This window comes from Poecilia reticulata, chromosome 7, assembly GCF_904066995.2.
Source record: "Poecilia reticulata chromosome 7, P_reticulata-male-v2, whole genome shotgun sequence".
Taxonomy (NCBI): Eukaryota; Metazoa; Chordata; class Actinopteri; order Cyprinodontiformes; family Poeciliidae; genus Poecilia; species Poecilia reticulata.
The window spans coordinates 2,460,480-2,479,853 of NC_088836.1; the positions used below are offsets into that span (position 1 = coordinate 2,460,480).

The window sequence follows — 19,374 nt, forward strand, 5'->3', positions numbered from 1 at the left end:
GTGTTAGAGCCGCTGGTGGAGTTCAGAGTTAAGAAGTAAAGAGTTATTGACTCTATTTTAACACCTCTAGATTTGAAATGGAAACACTCTGTTTTAACACTGGATTTTAACTACTAATAATATACACCCCAGACTTACATAAACAGAATGTGACTCTATTAGAGTAAAATTAACTCTGCTTTTGCAGAAAGTCTACTAACACCAAAACATTTAACACTTTTGAATTTGCTGTGTAAGAGCAATTTTCTGTTGTCTTTCCATGGAAGCGGGCAGCTTCCAGACGGACAATAAAACATTTTTTAATATAAGTTGCTGATTTGACATGATCACAGAACTGCCAAAACATATGTACAAAAATCCTCAATAAAACATTAAATATTAGAAAATCAGACACCAGACAAAGTGAATCTCAGCAACGTCATCAGCCGGTGTAACGCTGACCTGACGCGGTGAAGCTACTAGCAGGAGTGGAGAAGCTACTACCAACGCCACTTGTTTTTAATTATTTTCTCAAGTAAACGTGTTTCTTTACCGGGTGAGACAAACTCCCTCTTCTTTCATATCGCATTTGATTTAATCGTCGAACCGAACGCATGCGCTTTTTTTCTACAAACCATTTTACAGTCATTGGTCAAGAACACAGGAGCTAGAATTCTGATTGGCAGACATCTTTGTCTATTATCTACAGTTTAGTTGAGGGGGGCCGTTTGGTCCAATGATCGCTTTGCTTGAAAGTCTGGCCCCCAGACGGAGCTCTTAAAGCCCGGAGACTACAGTTTGGTTGAGGCGGACCGTTTGGTCAAAAGCCGGAAATCCGGCCACCAGCTGGAGCTCTTTAAACCCTGGAAGCATAGCATTTGGTTTAGTACAGCCTATTCAAAGAACAAAAATGACAACATAAGACATGCAGCCTCAGGGCTGCAGCCATCATGGAAGGTGCTGCCCTTTATACTCCAGAGTGGCAGACAGGAAGTTATCTGATGTGAACTTAAAAACTCCACATTGGAGGTAAGTTGAGTTAATTTGGTCCTGTATATTTAATTTAATACACTGGCATATTGGAGAGACATCCATATGGTGATTACTATGAAGTTACATCTAACAAAAACAGATTAGTGCCATTAAAAACCTAAGAAGAACATGCAAACTCCAGATAGGCCAGGATGGTGGGCCCGCAGCCTCAAAGAGTGAACACACAAACTTGATGTTGCTAGACAACATTACTACAGCAGGGAAAAATAGCTACAATATAAACTTGAGAAATGTTTTTGCTAATGAGAAATTGAAAAGTAGAAATTTGGAATTAACTCCAAAATTTTATCTAGTTTCTACAGAATATTATTGTTGTTAATGTACGTGTTTGTTATGGTCCCACAGGAAATACTTATTCAAAATGGGAAACAGCAGATAATAGAACTCTATTGACACATTGAAATCCATTGTCATTAATCAGATGGTAATATCACTAGAAGTCAAGCTAGTTTTTTCTTCGTCATTTTGAGTTTTATTTTCTTTCTGATTTGTTGACAGAATCAACTTAATAAAGCCTAATCTACTTTTCCAACTTAGTTTTTCCAGTTAGACTGTGAAGATATTTTTCCTGTCTGCCTTGCGATTATCTGCTGCAGTAGGAAAATGTACAGCTTTGGTCACAAGTGGGTAGTTGTTTCAATAAACAAAACAAAAAAACTAAAAAAAACTTGATTTGTCTCTGTGTCATTTCCATTTTGAGTTCTGTGGGAAAATCCATTTCCTAGGCATGTTCACTAGAATGACTGTCAAAACCGTTCTTTACCTCCGCGGATGCTGCCGCTGGCTGTTGTTGCAATTCTGCAGAAGGAAAATGGAGAGCAGAAAGATTGTTACTGCTGCGGGTGCAATGTCAGCAGAATGGTAAAACCCCAGAGTTACACCAAATTAAATTTGACAAATTTCTTTTTTTTTCTTTTTTCAACCACTTATTGAAACCGGTAGAAGTCAAAGTAAACATGACATGGCCTTCAGACCCCTTTGACACATGGGGCGTTGATCTTCTTAATATATTTGACTTGAGCGCTCTGCAGAAAGTGTTTCTTGGCTTCTGACACATCACACTGGTGACACAGCCAAGTTTCCTTGTTTTCAGCACTAGCTTTAAAGCAAAATGCAAAGCAGATACAAACCAAATGCAGCAGGAGAATGTACAGAATTAAATAAAAATGCTGCAGAAGCTTTTCGAAACATACTCACATACTCAAATGACAAGATGCACAATTTCAAATACAGGAAGAAAATGTTTTCGGTTTGAACAATGATTCTGCAAAAGCTCCAAAGAAGTCTGAAAGTTATGTTTACCTCCTTTTTATTGTTATAGAGGACTACGAGGGACATAAGTTAGTTTATTGTGTAACTTTAGATATTTCATTGGTGTAATACAGTATGCAAAATTTAACTAAATTAACAACTGAGAAAGTATGATGATATTTTGGTACTAAAGCCTTACTTAAGGCATGACCCAAATCTGACCGTCCGAATGGAGCTTCTTCAGATTTCAGTAAGATTCTTCATTTTACCACAACACATTCTGTCAATTGAAGTTCCATGCTTTAAATCCCTTTGCTCAGATTGTTAACAATGCTACAATAAATGACATGAGGTTCATTTAATTACATGTAAGGCGTTGCAAAAACCTAAAGCTTCATCGTGACACTTGTTACGACTGGCTCAAAGTCATAACAAAACAGGAGGCCATGCAGTGGTTTAAGTTCATAAAAAGGAATATTTATTAACAAAAACAACAAAACAACAATGGATTGTAGATGTCAGTATCAGTGGTGTAATGCAAATGCTTAGAACAGATAAATGTGCCAAAACTTTCTCCAGCTGAATAGAAACAAAACTGAAGTTATTTTTGGACCTAAAGAGGAGCAATCTAGAGTCAATGTACAACTTCAGTTATTACAACTAAAACCAGCGATCAGGTCCGAAACCTGGGAGTAGTGATGGACTCTGACCTGAACCTTCAGTGCCACATAAAAACCGTTAAGAAGTCGGCCTTCACTATCACCTGAAGAACATCTCCAGGATTTGAGGAATGTCTCAACGAGATCTAGAGAAACTCATCCATGCGTTTGTCTTGATTACAAAATGCGACTTCACTGTTAGTCAGCGTCTTCACTAACTAACAAATCAAACGGCTGCAGCTGATCCAGGACGCTGCTACTCGTTTTCTCACTAAAACCAGAAAGATAGAGCACATAACACCAGTTTTGAAGTCCTTACACTGACTCCCTGTAGCTCAGAGTATAGATTTTTTCTCCCTACGTATGAGTGTGTGTGTGCATGGTTGTTTGTCCTGTCTGTCTCTGTGTTGCCCTGCGACAGACTGGCGACCTGTCCAGGGTGACCCCGCCTCTTCCCCGGAATGTTAGCTGGAGATAGGCACCAGCAACCCTCCCGACCCCATTGAGGGCCAAGGGTGTACAGAAAATGAATGGATGGCTGGATGTTGTTGTACCAACCTTCCAGACCCCTCAGGTCTTCTGGTTCTGCATCCCCAGAACCAGCATAGAAGCAGCATTCAGCTTCTATGCACCACAAATTTGGAACAAACTTCCAGAAAACTGTAAAACAGCTGAAACACTGAGTGCCATTAAATCTCGACTAAAAACCCACCTGTTTAGAGTTGTATTCGAAACATAATAAATTACGAATTTAGTGATGGCACTTGACTTAATGTACTGTTTTGATTGCTGATTCTATGTTGCATGGCTGTGTTTTTCTGTTTGTTATGATGTAAAGCACTTTGAAATGACTTGCTGCTGAAATGTGCTATACAAATAAAATTTGATTTGATTTGATTTTGGATGTGTTGTATGAGTGCATATGGAAGTGTTGAAGTTCAAAAACAAAAACAAGCGCAAATGTGCGAAGGAAGGGAGCTGAGGCCTGGCAACAAAACACCACAAGCGGCTGAGTGAACGCCAAAGGCTACCCGGAAGATGGAGACAGCCAGGTTCAAATACTCTGCACTCCAAATCAAGGGATCAGCAACACCTGCATATGGGAGGAGCACAAAGACAGACAAAAGCACCGCAACCCAGGGCCGTAACACACTGCTACTATTCTTTAAGGGCAACAGCATAAAGAAGATAATTGAATCTAAAGGCAATTCTTCTGCATTAAGGCTTTCCTCTAACATAAAAAAGGCAAAATAAAGTAGAAAACATGGAGAACGCGACTGCTAATACTGTTTGGCTAGCTGTAGGAATGTGAGCAAACCGTGATGCAAGTATAATTAGTTTTTTTCTGTGCAAAAAGCCTAACAATGTTTCTTAAAAGGGGATTGTTATGTGTTTTCCAGGCACGTAGTCCCATTTCGTAGTACAAATAACTTACCTTCAGCTATAAAAAATCCTGCATTTATCAAACATGACTTGAAATAATTGACTTTGTAATTAAACACCTTGAAATTGGGCCTCTGTCTCTTTAAGAATCTCCTGTTCTGAAAGTCCACCTTAAGGAAGTCATCACAACATGGCTACTCTGTTAAAAGTAGCCAGGTTTTGTAGCATTTTCATTACTACTCAAGGCAACAGTTACTTTATTGTGCTATAAAATGACACTATGTGCCTAGAAAATACAGTATTGCCCCTGAAAACTGTAGGATGATGAGATGGAAATCATACTTTTTAAAACTTATTCCTATAAACAAAACCCACTGTCAGGGATGTATGGAGCCCCCTAGGGGACATGGGTCATTTTTTCTTCTTTTGCATTACCTCGTAAAAGTATTGCATTCCCTCATGCTGATTAGATAATGCAGCATAATTGAATACTGTAATCCTTTCTTATCATACTTACTTATCATACTGAGTAATAAGGTAAGGTAAGGTCATTTTACTTATATAGCACATTTTCAGCAACAAGGCAATTCAAAGTGCTTTACATGAATTAAAAGGAAATACAAATAATAATGGCAGTTTTGAGTGTCTCTTGTGTTGGTCTGAATGATGAAAGGGATGTTTGCATGCGCAGTTCCATCTCAACCTTACACAAACAGACAGACATACAGTGAATAAATTGATTTTCAGTTTAAATGTGTTTACATTTAAAAATTTAAATTGACATTTGTGACTGTACACGAAAGGTAAATTTAATTGTAGGTAAGGTAATTTTATTTATATAGCACATTTTCAGCAACAAGGCAATTCAACGTGCAAAATAGACCAACAAAAGACCATCATATTGCAAGGGAACTCAAAAGAAAAATTTATGGAAAAAAGCATCAGCTTGGGAATAATAAGATTCCCAGGCTCCTTAATGCCACACTTGAAAAGGCTACCAAAGCTTAATCTCAATATATTCTTCTTAAAAATCCACTGAATTAATATATTTTTCTCTCTCCAGCATATTTGTGTTGTGCAGCAAAAAAAGCTCCTCACTTTAAGTTTGTTGGGTGTACACACACACGTATCCACACACGCGCGCACACACACACTTACACACACACGCACACTCACGCATGTCCCCTGTTGGATAGTTACACATGAACACACACACACACACACACACACACACACACACACACACACACACACACACACACACAGCTATACAGGTATATGTGGTTTAGCCTGCCTTTTTCGCCAAACAGGCCCGGTGGTGGTTTAGATGGACTACCCTTTCCCAAGTAGCTAGAGCAACGAGAGATGGCTTAAAACACTGCAAAAAATCTGAAAAAAATTTAGCTCACTTTAGGTTTCAGATAGCAGCTACACAGCCTTTGTTTCAGCAATCTGACACCATGGTGGGTTATATGGACTCAGCAAATTGTGGTTTATGAGAACAAAACAAAGTAATGTGAGGACTTTAAAGGGACAACTACGTCATATTTAAAAACCTGCTGATTAGCATAAACACACAACCTGACAGCATACAGCATTAACAGAACATAATTTTATTAGGTAAATATCACCAAATAATTCAATTATTTTTCTTTAAAAAATAAAAGTAAGCCTGAAATTAAAATGACCAAAGGGAAATAAAAAAATAAAAACATTTAAGTGCTGCAACAAAACACACAGAAAAGTATAATTAGGGTGCAGAGTGTTACCAAGTATTCTGAATATAAATAAATAAGTAAAACAATGTTAAATTAAAATTCTGCCACTTTTTCCAATATTTCTTTATGCTGGACAACAAAAAAATGTCTCACCATTAGAAAAAAAGCTTTTCTGCCTATTAACACGACTACATGAAAACAGCCTCTATGTCCCGGTACTTTATAGATATTATTTGATAGGCAACAAAAAAATTTGTTTTAGTAGCATGAACAAAACAGAACCCTTTTGAATAAATGATTACTTCACATAAAATCTAGAGCTTTTTCTTTTGTGTCTGCCTTTTAGCAGTTATTCCACGGTTTCTCACAAAGTCCCTGATATTTTGTGCTGTTCTTTGAGCCAGCACAGGATCTTCAACCAACTTGCAGTGATTGCACTCATTTTTAGTGGCAAGTTTTCCTTTACCTATGTGAGCTTTAAAATGCCTCATAACAGCAGAAACCTCAGCACTTGACCATGGTTTTTTTGGTTGTCTTCTGGGTGCGCCAGAGGAGGTCTCTGAAGAAAAAAAAACGTAAAGAGAAAAGCAGTTTATTAAAATATAAAATAAAAAACATGCTACCTTTACACAGGATAACAACCTTACTACAAAGTTTAGAAAAAATATTGTCCAATCATGAAAGTAGTTTGGCTGTAGTTTGTGAGAACAAACTACAGCCAAATGAAACCAGACAATGAAAAGTAATAAGTGACATGATTGCCATCTATGAAAATGGCACTCCAAACTTGTAATAACCTTAACCACATTCTAATGGATAGAGAGCATAGAGGGGTTATAAGCTATGTATGGAGAGCCTTATTAGTGGCCAGTTGCATCAAGATGGCTGCTGGGCAAGCATGTTTGTAAGTTTGTCTACAATCGACTAACTGAAAAAGTGAACAGAAATTTGGAATACCAAGCTTCAAAAATGTGAAATTACTGGAAATTGAGTGGAGAAGAAAGACAATAAGAAATGTCCAAGCAGAAACAAAAGGAATCTTCCAAAGGGAGGCATGTGGACAAAAACAAGTTGCTTCAGTTTAGCTTTATTCTTTGCTTGTGCTCAATAAAGAGCTTATTTATTGTTGAACTCCATGTCTCCCTATCTTTTATTATGGCTCAAAGAGCCGGTCATAACACTCTTCACTAGGTTGGCACATGTCTCAAGCAAATGGCATATAGTTCCAGGTCATCTGGACTGCATGGCCTTTAAGCATGAACTAGTTAATATGGTCAGCTCAATAGAATCATGCTCTAACTAAATGTAGCTAGGAGTTGGAATCAAAACACAGCGTTAATAGGAAACTTGACTTGCCTTCAACAGGAGGGACAGTTTTCTCTGCTGTCGATGACACTGCTCCCACTAAGACATACAACAGAAGTTAAAAAAATGGGTAGACAAAAAGTAATAGCATCTTTGGATTCAAGTAACATACACAAATCATCCATATTCTTGCTTTGCTCAGGTTCCACAAGTTTCTCAGGTTTCACAGGTTCCACAGGTTCCTCAGGTTCCACAGGTGCCTCGGGTTCCACAGGTTCCTCGGGTTCCACAGATTCCTCAGGTTCCACAGAATCGCTACCATCCGAGTCACTTAAATCCTCCTTTTCTTCATCCTCACTTAGTTCTATTTCATCTGAAAGTCATTATTAGAATACTTTCTAAAGTGAATGCCATACATAAAATTATATCTAAGCACTACCAAAATTAGGCTTAAAATGCGTTTTGTATTTAGTAATATGTTCTAACCTAGAGAATCACTATTGTAATATTTTCTAATAATAATAATAATTTATTTACATCCATCAGTTTTACAAATATTGGTAATGTCAGACAAGTTCTACTAATGGCAAAAAGATCACAAAAAAAGAATTTAAGCAATAACCTTCGATTTCAATGTCATCAAGGGATTTCCCTTGCAGGGTGGATATGTGTCCTTTCTCCATGGACAAAAGGAGCTTAGAAATCTTTGCCAGTTGTGTTGTTGGCACAGGTAAGCGATAAAATTCCCTGTGGACACGGATATCATGCCCCAGGAAGTCAGCCACCTGGTCAATTTCGTTATTTTTGAGGTTGAGGACTTGTGACAATGTGGCAACATGCTTCCTGAGTTGTGTGGACCTTAGGAACTCGGGATGCTTCGCCCCACATTGGCTTCCATAAACACGCAAACAGTCTTGGCCCCTGTAGTGACTTTGAGATCTTGGTCGGGCAAAAAGAAAGATGTTTGTGGAGCAAACACCACATTGCTCTCTTTTGCTGACCAGCAGAGTCAGAGCATCCACCACATCTGGAGAAAGGAGAACTGCAACTTTTCGACCTCTTTTTCCTATTATTTCAACACGACTGAAGTAGCTACAGAGCTTTTTTTCAACCTTGGACAGCCCAGCAGCAACATCTTCATGGAGCTTGGAGTCATCCCTCTGCTGGAAACCTCTGAGATGCATCTTTGAGACTTCTCCAGCTCGTCTTCGATTGAACACAATGACCTGTGCAAGAGTAACTTTTGCAAGTTCTGCATAATTCTGGGGACTGACCTCATCTTTCAAGTTAGAAAATGCATTTTCTCCAGATTTCTTAAGATACCTATGAAGACTCTGAACATCTTCTGTGAATGGTAAGGTTAATGGCTTATTATATTTGTCATGACTCAAAGTGTTCAAGGCAGTATGTGACACTAACTCAGACCACTTGGATGTATACAGCTTTTTGAAAGTGTCTGTTGACTTAATCAGTTCTTCATCTTCTGCCATGAGCGCTCGGCAGTGGATAATGTCACTGATTTTGTGTAGTGTATGTCCTAGTTTTAGTGCAAGACTTGGTGTTTGGTATGAATGCTTTTCTTCATCAAAACCGCAGACAATCTTTACTGCCTGGACAACTCTTTGGAAGTTAGCAGGTTTCACAGCTTCCTCCAAGTTATGTACAGAGAATTCAGACCGTAGACATATTAACAGACGTCCAATTTCACGGAGCTTCTGTCGAATGTACTCATACTTGGTAGGGTCTTGTCCATGTCTGTTGTAGAGAGACTGGGCCAACTGAATAATGGTCAGGTCATTTCTCACAACTGTGGCTACATCATCCTGCTTCATGGGACCGAGGAGCTTCCAAACCCCACTTGAAATCTCCTGACAGAATGCAGACTCTTGAGCCATAGCAAAACCCAGTACTTTGGTTCTTCCAGGTCCTGGGTTCAAATCTTCATTTTGTGGCTTACAGGGGCATCTTCGGACATGTCTCCATAGTTCCTTTCGAATATACATACCTTGGCAGTACATACAATGTATAAATGTTCCAGTCTTTGCTTTCGCTTTTGGCTTTCTCTTTACTTTCAATGATCCTTTCCCACTTTGTAAAACCTCAGAGTTATGTTTGAAGTTCCCCTTGTTTCTCATTTTCTCTAGAAGAACTTTGCGTTCTTTTGAGTCTTCCGGAAGGGAAAAAGCATAAGCAATTTCAGCATGTGTCTTGTGGGTTTTTAAATGGCGTGAAATTTTGCTCTGTGGTCTACCACATACAAAGCAGAAGTTCTTAACACCCATAATATGCTGTGAGGATTCCTGTTTGTGAGGCTCCTTTTGACTTTTTGGTTTTTTGTTTGAGTCTTTTGTAGACTTGGCTGGGCTGAATGTTTCAAGTGTGTCATCACCAATATCATCTGTGTGAAAAGGAGGCCAGATATTTGACGTGCTAGGTTCAACCACAGAACTTGAGTCTGGCAAGAATGAAGCGAGATCGGGTATTGTTGGGTTTCCTTGAATTTGTCCAACTTTAGACTTGATGGGCTGAAAGGGGATGCAAATATCTGAGTCTTCATCAGTTTCTGCAGATTCTGAATTTGGTATGTAGTCCATATCAGACTCATGGTCATCATCTGACATTTCACATTGTTTGGAAGGTGATGTGTTGTTGTCGTCATCTGATGAGGAGTGAGCCATGGAATATTTAAAAAGTTCTTTTGCCTGAAATTGTGGGAAATATAATTTATGTTATAATTGAGACTTACAAGGCAAAGCTAAAAAAAAAACTTATGTGGACATTCACCTGGGTTCTGTCATTTGTAATTTGTTTAAGGCAATATGAATGCCAGACTTTTGAACAACCTGTGAAGAAATTTAAATGTAAAAAAACAAACAAGACAAAAAAAAATTCAAAATCTCAAATAAGCCATTACACCTTATTTTAAGATCACATAGAAAAGGTAAATATGGATTAACAATAATTTTTTTCAAAAGTGCAAAATTGAACTTTTTGGGTAAAATTTTATGTTCCGTTTAAAAAAAATATTAAGGGTAAAGATTTTAAGGTACTTTGAAATCTTCCACTGCTTTGAAAGTCACCATGATGATGTACATTTCATTGTATTTAAATCTATATACTCACTTCTGAAAATGCTGAAGTGAGTGTCGACCATGAAATTTGTTCATGGTCGACAGTTCAACAAAGACATAGATCCTATTTGCAGCACTTTTTAATTCAAATACAAATACAAATTAACTAAATATCATACCTTTACACTGGTAGCCAACCCACTTGAATGAAGAACGAGGACCAAAACACTGAATACACTTCTCCAAAGAAGATAATGTTGTGCACATCAGGTAATGTTTTTGACACTACAAGGAAAAGATTAAACACACACATATACATATATATATATATATATATATATATATATATAAGAGTTAGGGATATTTATTTAAAGTATATTCAATATTGGGTAATGAATGAGAACATATTTATAAAGAGGGTGCAAATCATAAAAAAATAACTTTTCCTGCAAACTTTTAAATTGTTGAATTAAAAATATTATGTGGTAAAGACGCAGAGAAGACAAAATCTTTATATATATATTTTTTCTAAGTATGACAACATTTAAATTTTATTCTAATATATTCTGGGATGCCAAGTCAACATTTGTCAGAGGTCAAACCAATATTAACAACCTCACAGGAACCAAAAAATATATTTTTATCAATTCAATAACGCCATGTCCCCATATACAATATGGTCCTCCTGTATCACATTGGGGCAGTTGACCATGAAACACACACATACACACACTGAGCTTACCACACTGAGCTTACAAACTGAAAACCATGACATGAGACTGTCCTTACAAACCAATGTCTTTATAAACCACATGGCATTCAGGTCCACACACAGACACACTTAAGTAGAACAGGTTGGCTGACTGAGATCATTTAGCTACACCTTAACCATAAAATACCTCTGGGAGTGAATCCAGGACTGAATCTGCCTCGTTTGGGATACTGGTTGTCATCTGATCCTGGTCATTTTCAGCTCTGACCTGAAACAGAAAATAAATAAAAGTCAACACCATATTCCCTTTGACTTATTTACGGAGATATTCTCAATTAAGTGATGGTGCCCTATGACAGTAAACACCCATGAAAGGTAACTAGTTTTAAATCCACCCAAAATGTTTGGTAAAGTCAAAATAAACGCCCAACTTCTGTACCTGTTCTGTGTTGTCAGTTGTAGAAGTTGAATGAGTACAGTCAGGACTTTGAGATGTTTCTTTTCCAACTCCTGTGAAAAAGAAGGAAGAATGATTATTTTTCCCACAGAAGAATTTCTGTGATGTTGTAGAAAAAATAGTTTGATGTTTGACCAAAGCGTTTTGAATTCTGGAAGCAGCTTGACAGACGAACTCTTAAGAAACAAGTAGAATGATAGCAAACTTTAACAAATATTCAAAATGTTATAATTTCAGCAGCACTGACCAAATTGAAGTCTGATTCTGTGGTTAAATGAAAGTAAATTTCACCAAAATGTAATGTATTTTCTTTAACTATTAAGAAATTTAAATCTTTATTCTCCCAATAGGTTCTGGGATGCCAAGTCAACATATATCAGAGGACAAACCAATATTAACAACCTCACAAGAACCAAAACAAATGTTTTTATCAATTCAATAACGCCAGGTCCCCATATACAATATGGTCCTCCTGAATCACATTGGGGCAGTTGACCATGAAACACACACATACACACACTGAGCTTACCACACTGAGCTTACAAACTGAAAACCATGACATGAGACTGTCCTTACAAACCAATGTCTTTATAAACCACATGGCATTCAGGTCCACACACAGACACACTTAAGTAGAACAGGTTGGCTGACTGACATCATTTAGCTACACCTTAACCATAAAATACCTCTGAATTGATTGGGAGTGAATCCAGGACTGAATCTGTCTCGTTTGGGACACTGGTTGTCATCTGATCCTGGTCATTTTCAGCTCTGACCTGAAACAGAAAATAAATAAAAGTCAACACCATATTCCCTTTGACTTATTTACGGAGATATTCTCAATTAAGTGATGGTGCCCTATGACAGTAAACACCCATGAAAGGTAACTAGTTTTAAATCCACCCAAAATGTTTGGTAAAGTCAAAATAAAAGCCCAACTTCTGTACCTGTTCTGTGTTGTCAGTTGTAGAAGTTGAATAAATACAGTCAGGACTTTGAGACGTTTCTTTCTCCAACTCCTGTGAAAAAGAAGAAAGAATAATTTTTTCCCACAGAAGAATTTCTGCGATGTTGCAGAAACAATAGTTTGATGTTTGACCAAAGCGTTTTGAATTCTGAAAGCAGCTTGACAGACGAACTCTAAGAAACAAGTAGAATGATAGCAAACTTTAACAAATATTCAAAATGTTATAATTTCAGCAGCACTGACCAAATTGAAGTCTGATTCTGTGGTTAAATTAAAGTAAATTTCACCAAAATGTAATGTATTTTCTTTAACTTTTAAGAAATTTAAATCTTTATTCTCCCAATAGGTTCTGGGATGCCAAGTCAACATTTATCAAAGGTCAAACCAATATTGACAACCTCACAAGAACCAAAACAAATGTTTTTATCAATTCAATAACGCCAGGTCCCCATATACAATATGGTCCTTCTGTATCACATTGGGGCAGTTGACCATAAAACACACACATACACACACTGAGCTTACCACACTGAGCTTACAAACTGAAAACCATGACATGAAACTGTCCTTACAAACCAATGTCTTTATAAACCACATGGCATTCAGGTCCACACACAGACACACTTAAGTAGAACAGGTTGGCTGACTGACATCATTTAGCTACACCTTAACCATAAAATACCTCTGAATTGATTGGGAGTGAATCCAGGACTGAATCTGTCTCGTTTGGGACACTGGTTGTCATCTGATCCTGGTCATTTTCAGCTCTGACCTGAAACAGAAAATAAATAAAAGTCAACACCATATTCCCTTTGACTTATTTACGGAGATATTCTCAATTAAGTGATGGTGCCCTATGACAGTAAACACCCATGAAAGGTAACTAGTTTTAAATCCACCCAAATGTTTGGTAAAGTCAAAATAAAAGCCCAACTTCTGTACCTGTTCTGTGTTGTCAGTTGTAGAAGTTGAATAAATACAGTCAGGACTTTGAGACGTTTCTTTCTCCAACTCCTGTGAAAAAGAAGAAAGAATAATTTTTTCCCACAGAAGAATTTCTGCGATGTTGCAGAAACAATAGTTTGATGTTTGACCAAAGCGTTTTGAATTCTGAAAGCAGCTTGATAGACGAACTCTAAGAAACAAGTAGAATGATAGCAAATTTTAACAAATATTCAAAATGTTATAATTTCAGCAGCACTGACCAAATTGAAGTCTGATTCTGTGGTTAAATTAAAGTAAATTTCACCAAAATGTAATGTATTTTCTTTAACTTTTAAGAAATTTAAATCTTTATTCTCCCAATAGGTTCTGGGATGCCAAGTCAACATTTATCAAAGGTCAAACCAATATTGACAACCTCACAAGAACCAAAACAAATGTTTTTATCAATTCAATAACGCCAGGTCCCCATATACAATATGGTCCTTCTGTATCACATTGGGGCAGTTGACCATAAAACACACACATACACACACTGAGCTTACCACACTGAGCTTACAAACTGAAAACCATGACATGAAACTGTCCTTACAAACCAATGTCTTTATAAACCACATGGCATTCAGGTCCACACACAGACACACTTAAGTAGAACAGGTTGGCTGACTGACATCATTTAGCTACACCTTAATCATAAAATACCTCTGAATTGATTGGAAGTGAATCCAGGACTGAATCTGTCTCGTTTGGGACACTGGTTGTCTTCTGATCCTGGTCATTTTCAGCTCTGATCTGAAACAGAAAATAAATACAACTCAGCACTATGAAAGGCAGTGGTGGGAAGTAATGAAGTACAAGTACTTCGTTACTGTACTTAAGTACAATTTTCGTGTATCTGTACTTTACTTAAGTAGATTTAATAATGGATACTTTCTACTTTTACTCCATTACATTTTACAGTAAGTATCTGTACTTTCTACTTCACTACATTTCTATAAAAGTGTCGCGTTACTTGTTACATCCAAGTCGCGTTGCTCTTTTTTTCCGTTAAAATGTGAAGTTTAGGGACTTAAGGTGGCGCCGTAAAATCAGAGCAATAACGTGACTGTCTGTTGTCACCCATCGGCTCCCCCCTTTACTCGCACACAGAGCACAAGACATGCGCAGTGGTTTCCTCTGAGCATCACTAATATAATAAAGCTGCATAAATCATAAGATATGGCGACATGTACAATCAGCAGCGCTTCACTTTCACAGATGGTGGGGACTTCGTCCAATTTTTAACGTCACTTGGAAGGAAAGCTTAAAGAAAGGTAAGCTCCGTGGACGTGATGCTAGCAAAGCTAGCTGTATTGACTGAAACACATGTTGCATCTGCGATGAAAAAAAGTTGTCACTCATGCGCTGAATTACTGTGTGGAGGTGTTGACTGAGGTGTTGCATATATGGGACAATGCTGTGACCAAAGTGCAATATAGTAATATGACATTCATGGATGATCCGATTCTTCTGGACGGATCTTGACCAAGACCTATAGTGCTGAAGCCTCACTGAGAGCCGTTCTTTGTTCTTGTAATGCTCTGCGTACACTGCAGTAGCCATTTTATTTCATTAAAATATCTTTATATTTTATTGGCGAATAAATAAAACTTGAACGTAGGAACGCAGAGCATGCTCATTGCTCTTTGTTTTCGTCACCTGTCATGGTGGCAGACATTGCAGAAGGAGGGAGGATGAGAACAGTCACAGTGCTCCTCCTGCTTGGTTACTTCTTGCTTATTAGGCATTGGACAGTGTTCATAGTTGAGCGTTGTTAATTGCTATGTTTAATGGTGCAGACAATTATTATTTCTGACATTGGCAATATGGGCAACCGCCCAGGGTGTTATTTTTTTAGGGATGGCAGGAGACCTCTATGTATTGTGGCACAGAGATGAAAGCAAAACAGAATGAAGAAGAGTTTGAATTGTCACTGGTTAAATTTATTTCAGCTCTAAGTATTTAATATCTAGGTGTTTTTATGGGAAAGTGAATCTTTCAGATCAATTTGAGAAGCAATTGTGATAGGTGCACTTAATTTTATTGTCATGTAGCATGGGGTGCTGGTTTTGATTTAGTCTTGGTTCGGTGGTCTAGACTACAAGTCTGCTACGAGGCTCCTTGGTTCCACGTCCTCCTCTGCCAGTTGGATTTCTTTCAAAATAAATGTGTGGCAAAAAAAGTGAAGTTCATGTTATGTTAGGACAGGAGACAAGATGTTTCCATCCCTGAAATTATGATGCATATAATCACATATCTAAGCCTAAACTATGTTACAGAGTAAACTCAATAAAAACATGCTTTATCTGTGGCATTGTTCATTAAAATGGCACATTTCTGATGTATTAAAATTAAATACAATTGGTACACTTAATGATATTAGTGATTAGGTAATGCATTCAGCAAGTACTTTTACTTTTAATACTTTAGTATTTTTAAAAGCCAGTACTTTTTTACTTTTACTTGAGTAAAATGTTAATGTGATACTTTGACTTTTACTTAAGTACATTTTTGTCTGTGTATTTGTACTTTTACTTAAGTAAATTTTTTGAGTACTTTCTCCACCACTGATGAAAGGTAACTAGTTTTAAATCCAGCCAAAATGTTTGGTAAAGTCAAAATAAAAACCCAACTTCTGTACCTGTTCTGTGTTGTCAGTTGTAGAAGTTGAATGAGTACAGTCAGGACTTTGAGACGTTTCTTTCTCCAACTCCTGTGAAAAAGAAAAAAGATTGTCTTTTTTTTTCCTCACAGAAGATTTTCTGTGACTTAGCAGAGAACAATAGTCTTATGGTTGACTTAATTGTTTCGAATTCTGGAAACAGTGTAAAAGATGAATGTTAAACACAATGAATGACGGCAAACTTTAACAGATAGTCAAAATACTACAATTTCATAAGTATTGACAAACTGAAGTCTGATTCTGTTGTGAAATTCAAAAGATTTTCACCAAAGAGTTAATGCATTTTCTTTAACTTTTAAAAAAATTAAAATCTTTACTCTCCCAATATTTTCTGAGATGTCAAGTCAACATTTATCAGAGGTCAAACCAATATTAACAACATCACAAGAACCAAAACAAATGTTTTTATCAATTCAATAACGCCAGGTCCCCATATACAATATGGTCCTCTTGTATCACATTGGGGCAGTTGACCATGAAACACACGCATACACACACTGAGCTTACCACACTGAGCTTACAAACTGAAAACCATGACATGAGACTGTCCTTACAAACCAATGTCTTTATAAACCACGTGGCATTCAGGTTCACACACAGACACACTTAAGTAGAACAGGTTGGCTGACTAACATCATTTAGCTACACCTTAATCATAAAATACCTCTGAATTGATGGGGAGTGAATCCAGGACTGAATCTGTCTCGTTTGGGACACTGGTTGTCATCTGATCCTGGTCATTTTCAGCTCTGACCTGAAACAGAAAATAAATAAAAGTCAACACCATATTCCCTTTGACTTATTTACGGAGATATCCTCAATTAAGTGATGGTGCCCTATGACAGTAAACACCCATGAAAGGTAACTAGTTTTAAATCCAGCCAAAATGTTTGGTAAAGTCAAAATAAAAGTCCAACTTCTGTACCTGTTCTGTGTTGTCAGTTGTAGAAGTTGAATGAGTACGGCCAGGACTTTGAGACGTTTCTTTCTCCAACTCCTGTGAAAAAGAAGAAAGACTGATTATTTTTCCCCACAGAAGATTTTCTGTGATGTAGCAGAGAAAATAGTCTGATGGTTGACTTAAGTATTTCGAATTCTGGAAACGGCGTAAATACTATCATAGTGTAATTATTTAGTATACATTTGTGGGCAACTGGTTAATTTGCACAGCAAAGTCTTGTACAGTCAGCCATCTATTCTTGTGAAAAGAAAGGTAAAACAAAGGAGGTTCAGGTTTAAATCATCATTATTAGCGCATTTCTTAAATGAACATAATCTTAAGATTCATAAATTTTGATTTTTTTAGTACCTTGAGTCGCCATGGCCAGTCTGAGTCCCCATAATTGTACCTAATCTCTTCTCCCTGATTGATATCTCGAGTTGCAAATAAACACAAATGTGGCTTCTGTTGCACAGTCAGATACTTCATTTTGGTATTTGGGCTGATATTGTCATCGTTTATAAGCCTTCCAAGAGAGCCATCTTCTTTTGCTGCATCAACACTGCAAATATATAACATTGCATTTTAAATATAGACATTCATTTACATATATGCCATTCTAATTAGACTTCTGATACAAACATACTCACCACCAGAGTTTTCCATTAAAGTAGAATTCAAACAAGAAAACTTTAAGGTTGTCATGGTAAATTTTCTGTCTCCTCTCACATTCCTCTTTACTTATCAGTTCACCTCGATACTCACACAGAAAGTCTCCTTTCTGAAAAGAGGTTGTGGCAAAAATACCACGGCCTAATGAAGAAAGCAAAAATAATAGTAGAAAGAGTAAACAATGTATAAAGGATTGACTGTAATTAAACCACCCCCCAAAATACCCATACCTTTAAAGGCATTGATGTACTTGACGTCAAGCCCCACTTTGTCAGTTTTGGTATCAATATAATATTTGGCATCTTCCTTCGGTTTTATGCGTCTTCGCCTCTGCATGTTTTACTGGCATGTATGAAAAGTTATAACAGTCAAATAAGGAATTACAGGCTTCTTTATTATTCCTACAAGCTTTAAAGCTAAAAATTTAATTATTACTATGGAAACATGTTATACATGCAAGACACATACCTCAGATAAAACAACAACACTATAATTTATTTAATCACTGATTTTAAAAAGTGCTTTACCATCTACAAATAGTTCATACAATGATCAGTGTTCAATATATTGAGGTTCAGCCAGTAGTACAGCCTTACAAGAATATTTGAGCCATAATTTAAGGAAAAAGGGTGGGTTTTTTGCACAAATGAATTTTGTTAAGTCCTATTCATCTTTTAGTCAGTCCTCCACGTACAATCCCCTCCGACTTTTAAATGCATCTCTGCCTCAACACACCTAAATCAAATAATGTCAGAAATCTGGAGAATTTGGCTGCATGTGAGGTTATTCAGCTAATTAAGGTACAAATACACATTTAAAAATTGAAGAACGACTATGTTTGCCTGAATTTAAGGACTCCTGGTTTACACTTTCAGCATTTAAGTTGCTGAAGTCAGCGAAGTGATTACAGTACACAGCTTTAAAGCCATTGGTGCACCTGCCCTATTGCATCCATTTATTCAAACATTCAACAATTAGTGCTTTTCTAAAAGATTAACAAGTTTCACAGAAACCTGTGGGTTTACTTCTTATTAATTTCCTGCTTGCTCTTCAGCAGGACCGATGGCAATCAAGCTTAACGAGCTTAACAAGCAGAATGTCACTACGCAGTTAGCTAACATAAAGCAAGCAATTTGCCAATATCGTTAAATATAGTGATGAAAACCTTAGTTTATCACCCAGTTTTTACTACTAAAAGCTAAGTGGTACCTGTTTGGGGTATGGTACCACACAGATACCATCTACTCCAAACATCGTCAACTTGTCAAACACGTTTCGTCTAGCTACGAAGCTAGCTCTCCTAGTCAAGCTAGTCTCTTACTTTAAAACACTCGGAATAAAAACTATACTGCGTCAGGTAGGTCTTTTCAGTCATAAAAGTATACATATCTAAGTTACTTGATGTAAATATCCAAAATACGTTGGTTAGCTTTCATGTCACCTAAATTAAAATCTAAAATAATTCATTTTGCTCAAAAATCTCTCACATTTGCAGTTATTTACTTGCAAATAACTTTATCTAGGCAAAATGTATTTTTAATTT

At 37.0% G+C, this 19,374-nt stretch overlaps 2 long non-coding RNA genes across 3 annotated transcripts; both read right to left on the reverse strand.

Moving 5' to 3' along the window:
* Positions 1–5,788: 5,788 nt before the first annotated feature.
* LOC145552151 (uncharacterized) lies at positions 5,789–10,696 on the reverse strand. Of its 2 annotated transcripts, XR_014088098.1 has the most exons (5): positions 10,599–10,696; positions 10,133–10,191; positions 7,521–10,050; positions 7,400–7,447; positions 5,789–6,602 (listed from the first exon to the last, which is right to left on the reverse strand). It is a non-coding gene; the product is annotated as an uncharacterized LOC145552151 (long non-coding RNA). The 2 variants fall into 2 exon arrangements; XR_014088097.1 differs by lacking the exon at positions 10,599–10,696 and having other exon boundaries at positions 7,521–10,262.
* Positions 10,697–17,399: 6,703 nt separating this feature from the next.
* LOC145552351 (uncharacterized) lies at positions 17,400–18,325 on the reverse strand. The gene is made up of 3 exons (XR_014088382.1): positions 18,062–18,325; positions 17,810–17,972; positions 17,400–17,721 (listed from the first exon to the last, which is right to left on the reverse strand). It is a non-coding gene; the product is annotated as an uncharacterized LOC145552351 (long non-coding RNA).
* Between the last annotated feature and the right edge of the window lie 1,049 nt (positions 18,326–19,374).